This window comes from Phragmites australis, chromosome 10 (genome assembly GCF_958298935.1).
Source record: "Phragmites australis chromosome 10, lpPhrAust1.1, whole genome shotgun sequence".
NCBI classification, from domain to species: domain Eukaryota; kingdom Viridiplantae; phylum Streptophyta; class Magnoliopsida; order Poales; family Poaceae; genus Phragmites; species Phragmites australis.
In genome coordinates this window covers 13101109-13110656 of record NC_084930.1, presented here as the reverse complement: position 1 = coordinate 13110656, position 9548 = coordinate 13101109, and the positions used below count along the sequence as shown (strand labels likewise).

The 9548-nt window shown below is 41.8% G+C and overlaps 1 long non-coding RNA gene across 1 annotated transcript; it reads right to left on the bottom strand.

Moving 5' to 3' along the window:
• Positions 1 to 4270: 4270 nt before the first annotated feature.
• On the bottom strand, positions 4271 to 5918 carry LOC133883380 (uncharacterized). Its single transcript, XR_009902865.1, has 3 exons — positions 5566 to 5918; positions 5367 to 5456; positions 4271 to 5098 (listed from the first exon to the last, which is right to left on the bottom strand). It is a non-coding gene; the product is annotated as an uncharacterized LOC133883380 (long non-coding RNA).
• Between the last annotated feature and the right edge of the window lie 3630 nt (positions 5919 to 9548).

The following is a 9548-nucleotide window of genomic DNA, read 5'->3' as shown; positions in this document are numbered from 1 at the left end:
CTAGCTCCGAGGATAGTGGACACCGGTCGCAACCGTCCAGCGACACGGAATCGGATCCTCTGACTTCACCCACTGGTGAAGTCAGGTGACTTTAAACCTCTGTAGGCCGTTGGATCATGGATGGATGGATCAGATGTATTGCTACAGTGTAACAGAACAGTAAAATATGCACAGTAAATTAATAGAACTGCTGGTACAGTATTTTGCTACAGTAATTGACATCAGAGAACTGTTCACCTACATACAAATTACTGTTCACTCGTGACTTAACCCCTGAAGTCAGGGGATCCGGATCCCCAGCGACACTGCTCCGCGCAGGGAGACCTGGTGAGTCGTCAAGAGCTGCTTGCCCACACCCCGTTTTTTATTTGGCTCCGTTCCTGTTATTCTTGTTTGCCCTAGTGGATCTGTTACTGCTAATTGCTACTGTATTAACTGACAAAATCATGCTGTTAATGTCTGATCAAAAGTTTACCATTTCACTGCATATACATCATATATTATTGCTGCTTGTTCAAGATACCAATCAGGATGCTACTGCTTTCAAGCTATGTTTACTTGAAGCTGCGAATATACCTATATAGTTCTGACGTTTACTTGCACAATTTCAGAGGAAATTACTCATATCACTCACCACTATCGTAATTCCTTTCTATAGTAGTCAAATTGCAGTCATATGTGGCAGCCATTTTCTGTTGGTATTATAAAAATACGCATTTATTTTATGATTTTTCTACTTATGATGATTCCAGATTATTTTTAAATTTTACGCTTACTGATGGAAAAGGCAAGCTCAAAGGATGATATCATAACACTACATGTACATGAAAATTTTATCTAGTCTATCTCCTGAACTAATCATTAGAGAAAAGAGGAACTGAATGCCTATTGCTTTTTTTTTTCCGATTTGCATGTTTTATTTAAGTACTTGTGATGATTTCAGGTGATGGGGGCATCTGGGCAAATACCAGACAGATCATATCGCTTTACGTGGCGGATAGCCAACAGCTGTTCCGCATCAACTCCAATTCGATAATTGGACAGTCAGCTACAGGTGCCGTGCCACAATCGCCATGAGGTCTAGCGGCACGCACTAGAGGACGTGCTGGACGTGAGGCTGCACCAGATATCTTGTTTTACCTGCTATTCCACTCCCTGAATGAGGCGAAGAAGATGAAATGTGGTCTGCAGAGCCACAGGCCCAGTGGAAAAGCAAAGTGATCATGCTGTTCTTGTAATCTACTAATTAAGTAGGTTGCATTTTGGAGTGTGTTTATTTGTTCGAAGACGCATGTAAACTTATACGGCTCTAGTTCTTAATTGCGTGCACTTGATTTGTGAAACTAGCACTGAATTTCTTATTAGTGTGTACAAACTGGTTGACTAACTACCTTGCACAAAAGCTTTATCCATATTTGTACAGTCATTTTCAGATCACTGTTTTTCTGATCTCGTCTAGCGGTTGATTGAGATCGTATGCTCTGAATGCATCATCACGGGATAAACACTCCTTTATTTCTTGAGACTCCTCTGATAGTGGAAGGCCCTCTGCTATATCTTGAAGAAGAAGATCATTTACAACCTGCAGGAGACAAGCTTGTGAGCAGAACGAAGAATGATGCTTATATGTGTATACAAGATTAAACAAGGCAGAAGGGTACCTACGATCTTTCAGTTGAGCAAGGAATGAACCCTTGCATTCATTTTGGAATAATTGACATGTCATATGTGGGATTTCAGGTTGGACTGAACCTCCTCTGATATCCAATTCAGTGGTGCTCAAAGCTAAGCAATTAACTAGCATCAGCACACTTGGCCTTTCAAATTCTGGTTCCATATGAACTTCTTTACACATGTTTTGCTCTTCTGATCCTTGGATCTAAGACATGCTTGTTTTCTAGCTATGCATGCATCTGGTCCTGTGGTTCTCGTCCCTCTTCTTGCACCCCAAAGCTTTGTTGAATATATATATATATATATATATATATATATATATATATATATATATATATATATATATATATATATATATATATTTGAAAAATTACACAGCCGTTTCAAAAAATTACAACATAGGCTACCGCCACCCGTTCATCACACAAGAGCAAGGTCTTGTTAAATATCTAACTATTGGGTATATATGTATAAGGAGTATATCATACATAGACAGTGTATATACAACACATATTCAGCAGCTTCAGATATCACGAAACTGAATCAGCGGTACCTGATACACCCGAAATCAAGAAAGTATATACTAGGAAGGTTTAGATTGGTTACCTAACTCGATACGATCAGTATTCAAAACAAATCTATCTACCTAGACGTTAAAAAAGACAACTCCCTATCAACTACGACTGGATAGGAGTCAATACCTCACCCCTATATAAGTAGGGGAACAAGACACAACTAAGAACACGATGACTAAGAGAACAAGAGAGAGAGGCAAGTATCAAGACCCCAATAGAGGAGTTACTCGACAACTTTAGCCCTAGAATAGATTAGATTCAATCAACTCCCTGTAATAGTCTTAGCCACATTGCTTGTACTCAAAATCATCAATATACGGTAGCAACACCCCACATTGCACCGGTGCATCTGATCAACCATATCCATGATTACTGGATCTTTGTTCTTGTGGGCATTCATGAACTGCACCGACTTTGCCTATGACGTTAATGGATGATTGTGCTCAATACGGATCCTTTCGAAGTACCAATATCCACTTCTCATATTCCATTTTGCCTTTACAAACGCCTTGCATCCTATCCTCTTTGAGGTTTTCTCTTTTTTTCTTTCCTCACCTGGTTTGTAGAAATTGCATTTACCTTGCCTGTTGCACGAAAACTCACCAACCATTTTCTTAGTTTTCGTTATGCGCACATCAAACCCAGCTTGTCTAGCGTAGTAGCAGTAGAACTCATAAGCTTCTTCACAGCTCTCGAAACGTTGCTCTTCGTTTGGCACTATTGCAATTGCAAGCGAGGGGTCCTGTCGGTCATATTACATTAATTGGACCCATACACATGTACTGTATATAATTAAATAACCACTTGATCGACATACTTACATGATAATACAATTGCTCAGGATCAGGTGTAATCATGGCTGCAGGAGATATTGCTTGCGGAGGTGTACCAATTATCTGTCCATGCAACAGCTCATTAGACAATTCATGTCTTACCGGTGTGTTATCCATGTTTTTTGGATTCGTATCTGCAAGACACATGAATAGATGTAATAAAGTATTCATGTTTCCACACACCGCATCTACTATTGAATGCTTCATTCAACTTTTTTTTTTGATATTTCTAAACGTATACCATAGGACACAGGAAAATTGGTGCTACCAAACATATATGGTCTTCCCAAAGGTAATTAAAAAAAGGTATACCAGTTTGCATACCCCAGATAAAAACGTTGTATTATTCTTGCCTGTGTGTTCTTGCGCAGCTTCTGTCCGTGGACTGCAGCGTTCGTCCGTCGCCTGCAACTCGTTGTTGTCTTCGTCCAGTTGCAGAACCCTGTCTCCTGGAACGTTGGTAATCCGCCGTTGTGTTCGTCCAACGCCGGCAGCGCGTAGATGTGTACGCGGCGCTTACGCGGTCCCCCTCACGGCGCCTGAGCGGTCCTCCTCACGCCGCTTTGGTCTTCCGCCGCCACGAGACCACGGCGACGTCCACGCATCCAAAAATCCGAATAACTTCTATGGAACCAGATATCCTCAAATCATGGGCCGCCGGATCTCCCCAAAATACGCATTAATTAGTTGTTGACATGGCCCGACTGGATACATAATACAAAAGTTGTAGCTAGCTGTAGATTATACCTGCCCACCAAGCTTGTTCTACTGTGTCCGGTGCAATTCTGGTTACATCTAGGCACTTCATCTCACAGGCTATTTTCCTCTCATCCTTCATATGTGCCACATTTTACTCAAACTGCATGTAGGTCTCTTCTGATTGGTAAGTGCAAGTGTAACCAAAACCTCTGGATCGAGATCCTCTGATTTTAATGTCACCGTAACTACGTCACTAACGTGTGGATCTGACCCCACATGTCAGCAGTGAGATCAGGAGATCCTCATCCGACCACGAAGTGCCCATTCTTGTCATTTGCTAATGCTGGTTAGGTATTAATTGAACAATATCATTTAAAATGCAAATATAATACATTTTTTGTTCATCCAAACAAAAACTGATCTCATGCTGCAAGCCAACATTCAAGATACCAAATTTTGATAAAACAGCAAGCAATCAGCATTGCTCATTCCAAAATTTTGTATACATAGACATATACAAACACATGTACACCCAGATTACATATTATCGCGACATGTTCGGGAACAAGTAGCAAGAGGCAACCAGCCATCCGTGAGAAAGAGCTGCCGATGAGGTCAGAGAGCTTGCCAGTTATGTTCAATGCTTTCGGCGCGCTGTCAGCGTTGGCCTCTCCAAACGAGAATGCGCTCCCTGTTGATTGACTATCCCCAACCATATTCCTTTCATTTCGTTCCCTTCCCGATTCCCTTCCCCGTTCCCATTCCCTTTATTTTCTCTCATCTCCAACAGCTTCCCTTCGAAGGGAATCGCGAAGGGAATGGAGAGAGAATCCCGTCCTGAAGGGAATGACCCTGAGAATCCCGTCGTGAAGGGAACCGTGAAGGGAATCCGTTGGGAGCGTTGAAGGGAACGGGAATCCCTTCACGACGGGAATTTGCCCGTGAAGGGATTTCCTTGGGCATGGTCTTACGGTAACATTAGTTGAATATCACTTTGAAATGCAAAAAAAAAAACCAATGGAGTACCAGATATGTTGCAGTACGTTTGCGTTTTTCACAGGTGTGTGAGGTAGTGCTGCCATTTTATGAGTTCCTTGCACTGTTAGACCTGGATTCTTGAGTATCAGAAAAGATGTCGTGGCTGCTGAGCTCCTTGGATTTTGCATTTGATATCTGCTTCTTCATCTTACTCTCTGCCTCACTTTGAAGAGTACCACTAAGCTCATGCTGCTTTGTCAACTCAGCTACTGAAGTTGGCTTTTAGGGTGGATCACTTCGGTCGTCAGCGAAAGAGATGTGGCTTACAGTACTCATCGCCTGTAGGCAAAAATAAAACTGATATAGCCTACCATCGTATCATAGAGTATGATTTATTTTTCTTGATTTCTTTTAAGAAAGACTAGTAAAATCTAGATCATTCCGAAAATTTGTTCTCTTTTCTGTTTCTTAAAAAAAATCAAGTGCACAGTTAACTACCGAATAAATAAATTACGGTGTAGATACCCAAAATTAGCTAAAATGTGAATTGCCAAATAACAGTGAACAAAAGCAGATCGGCGTCAAAATTAGCCAAAATGTGGATTACCGAGTAACCAAAATTTGTTCTGCTTTCTGTTCCTCTTTCCTTCTTCTTCCTCTGTCTTCTCTCCTTTTCTTTTCTTCTTCTTGCCTCTCTCTGCGCGTGAACAAAAGCAGATCAGCGGCAACACAGTGGAATCGAGCAGCAGATTAGCGGCAGGAGGAGCGACGGCAGAGAAGTGGCAGCAACAGGGCAACAGTAGTACAAGCAATGGCTTGGGCGCGTGCTGGCAGGACCACGGCCGCCACCGTCGGAACTCAGGCGAAGGCGGCCGGAATTGGCACGTGCTGGTGGTGGATTGGCTGAAAGAGAGCAGCAGCACTGCTGCTCGGTCCTATGCTGACCCTCCTATCCTCGAGCGACGACGGGCGGGCGGGCGACGTCCGAACGCGCATAGGACAGCAGATCAGTAGCAAGGGCGGCGGCGGCGGCGGCGTGGAGATGCGACGGCACTGCGGTGCAGCAGGATTCCGGTGAGCACGGGATTACCAGGGGCTCAGTGGCGGCTAGCGCTCGGCAAATAGAGGCAGGCGGCGGTAACAAGGGATAGGTGGTGGGATCGGTACACGGCTACAGGGTTGGCCTGGCTACAGAATAACCTGATTTATGGCTAGCTACTACCTGTGTTTTCCAATACATATCATTTTAAAATATGTATGATTATATTTTAAAACTTTGATCACTAATATATACAAAACTATTAAGATTTAACATATAAAAATGATAGAGTGAATTTATCATAAAAAATATATTAATATCATCTAATTTTTATCAACTTTATCAAGAGATAGTTGTCAAAAGTAATAGTTAAACGTGCTTGTTTAAGATCATATCAATATTCTAAATGACAATTAAAAGAGAACAAAGGTAGTATTAACATATATATATATATATATATATATATATATATATATATATATATATATAAGTAATTAGCAGCACACCCACTAACTGCCGACAAATCGAATATTCGGCAATCACAAGCAACCTAAAATTAATTCAAAGGAATTAGAAATAATGAGCTAAATGACATAAGTAATTATTAATTACAGTAATCAAGATATAACATGCATGCTCTTTTTCTCCCATGATATATAAACAACGAACGAAGGCAACATCCCAGCAGAAATGAATATCCAACGATTAATACTTATTGTTTCCATCTGACAGGTTGTATGATTATGTAATCAGGCCTACAGTTCAACGATTAACGTTAATTAAGAGCATATCTACGCTGAGACTCGGTCCCTCTGATAGATTGTAACAATATGGTAGCCTATCTACAATTCATCACATAACAATGATTCGGATAAAATCTATGTTCAAAACTTGACATCGCATATGAAAATAACAGAGAGAACCAATCATGATTCACGCTCACGGTGACCCTATAGCGAACATGAACAAAAGAGAGAGAGAACGCGCGCGAGAGAGAATGAGCTGCATATTGTTCATCAAGTGCCTCCCATTCTTTATGCTCCAGTAAGGTTAGAGAGAGAGAGAGAGCGAGCTACACGGCATCTCTGACGGTGAGCCTATAGCTTGGCTGCATTGATCTGCTCATATTTGCAGCACAACTTGAGAAAGAGACCAGAGACCTCAATATGGGACATGAAAGAAATTACATTGTATCAAAATTTTCCTATTTCTGTAAGCTCAGAGGACTTGCCTTGGAACTATGGCAAATGAGCAAACCAACTGCATCTTGAATTGACAGAGATACCTTGATAGAGAACAAACAGGCTGCATTGTTCAGGAAAGAAGTAAGAACAGATTAATGACTTTGGACCATACGTCCATGCCAGTTAAAAACTTTTCAAAAAATAACTTTCTGCAAAGCATTACTCATCTACGGTTGAATGGTTGTTATCCTCGGAAAGCAATATGACAGAAATAAACTACAGTTAAATGCAACTACAAAGGACATGGAAATGACAACCACAGACAAATAAGTGATCAGTGGGTGAGTGGGCATCCCTCCTTCCACTGCAGATTGCAAATTGCAATACCTGGAACTAAAAGCCATCCCATATTCAGATTTAGGAGCCCAAAAATTGAACTTGAAACAAATACCAATGCTAGGAGGCCTGAAACCAAAATTCACAAAAAAAAAATATTTAGGAGCTCCAAAACTGATATCTACATCCATCAGAACACATTATTGCAAAGACACTCAAGAAACGTTTGAAACATAACTTACTAACATAGTGTTCAACGAACTCACGCACAAGACTTTGACCATGAGCTCTTTGCCCATTCATGATCATCATTTGTTGCAAGAATCATAATAATTTATCAATATACAAAGAAATGAATTAGACTTGTTTTATTAATTTTGATGTGATCAAATAGGATGAATTTCTATATAATCTTATAGCTCTTCATAGGTTTTTCATAGAGTCCAAAATTATTAAAATTGGAGTTCAGAGAGAAGTTATACCAAAACATATAACATTGTTCTGCTGAAATTTGTCTGACCGAATAATCATCAAAATTAGTCTGGTGCTATATCGGATAATCTAGTGATAACAATGAAAAATAGTCTGATGTTCACAGAAAGTTTGAAGTGGAGTCTTTTGCCTCATCGGATGATCCGATGTACATAAAATGAACACACTGGATTATTATTTCTAGAGAGCTCCAAAATAAACATATGCACTGTCACGTCCTAAAATCCGTAATTGTGTGTTTTAATCCTAAAAACATGCAATTTCAGCTTCATGTTCCAGTTTGGGTCACTGGAGCACCTCACTTTGAATCAATGAGGTGGGAGAAGGAAAAACTAAGAGAAATAAAAGAGCTAGAAGCAAGTCTGGACTTTCCTCTAGGTGAATGGGGCCCACTTGGGTGGAAAATATCTCTCTATAGGTGGGCAACAACACTCTCTCTTCCCCTAAAAAGCTTGCCCATACGTACTACTCACCCACTCCACCAGATAAGGCTTTTTGAGGAAGCAAGTTGGAGTTGGCTGTCTCTCACTCTCTCTCTTAGGCTCCCTTTTTCCCCTTTTGGATCCCTACCTCTGGGAGCAAGATCAAGGTACGTATGTGGTACTCACGTGACCACCAGCTCAAGGACTACTCGTCCATCCAATTCATTTTCAGTTTCCCCGAAAGAATTCGAGCTGGTTCTGAACTTGTTTGGTGTTCTTTGGGAGAAGCAAGGAAGCAGCAGTTTTTCCTCTCTTCTCCAAGCCATTTTCCGTCGTTTCCTCCTTCAACTGGCGGTCACCAACCTCAGCAAAGGACCTTGGGTGAGTCTGCTAGGCTCCCATGGCAAGTATGCTCATTTTTGGTTGGATAGATCTTGAATCTGGAACTAGGGTTGCAAAGTTCTTAAAGTTCTGCAGTCTGGGAACAAATGAGGATTTATGTGGATTTGAGTTAGGAATCATATTGCTAGGCGGTTGAGCAAAGTCTAGACCCTGTACACCCTTCTAGGCATTTTTACTTTTGATTTAGAGAGACTCCCAGGTTAGTTTAGCCTAGTTTTTCCCTTCGTAATGGCTGCTGTTCTGGAGCTGCGCGAGGCTGATTTTACTGTAGCGCCGAGTACTGTTCACCCGAGCACGAGCACAGTTCACCCCGAGCACTCCCGAGCACCGGGGGGTACTGTTCACCCGAGGACCCCGGGTACTGTTCACCCCGAGCACCCGAGCACGGTCGATCTCGAGGACCCGGGTACTGTTCACCTCGAGCGCCCCCCGGGTACTGTTTATCCCGGGTACCCGTGATTACTGTTCATCCCGGGCACCCTGAGCACGGTTTATCAGGCTTTCCTGATAGCTGATAGCTTGTAAAATTCGTAGTTAATTCGTAGGGACTCCAAACTTTTTGAGACCACTTGGAAAATTCTGGTTTGGACAGTACGATCTTGGAATAATGTTGTCATGTATTGTGGAGCATATTTTTCTTACATGGTCGCATTTCATACATGCTCATTACATTGCACGCGTTGCTTTCTGTAGTGAACGCCGATCCGTCGATCCCGGAGGCCGTGGGCGATCGTGAGGCGTCCCACCTTTCTGATCCAGGGCAGCAAGGCAAGCATCGTTCATATTGCACCGTGTCTACTTGAAAATTTAATATGTTATCTACGCTTATGTATACATTGCATGTGTCGGGTACCGAGTTGGGTAGAACCTATGCCGATGCATTATCCCATTTCGGTCACGTGTCATGTGTTGTT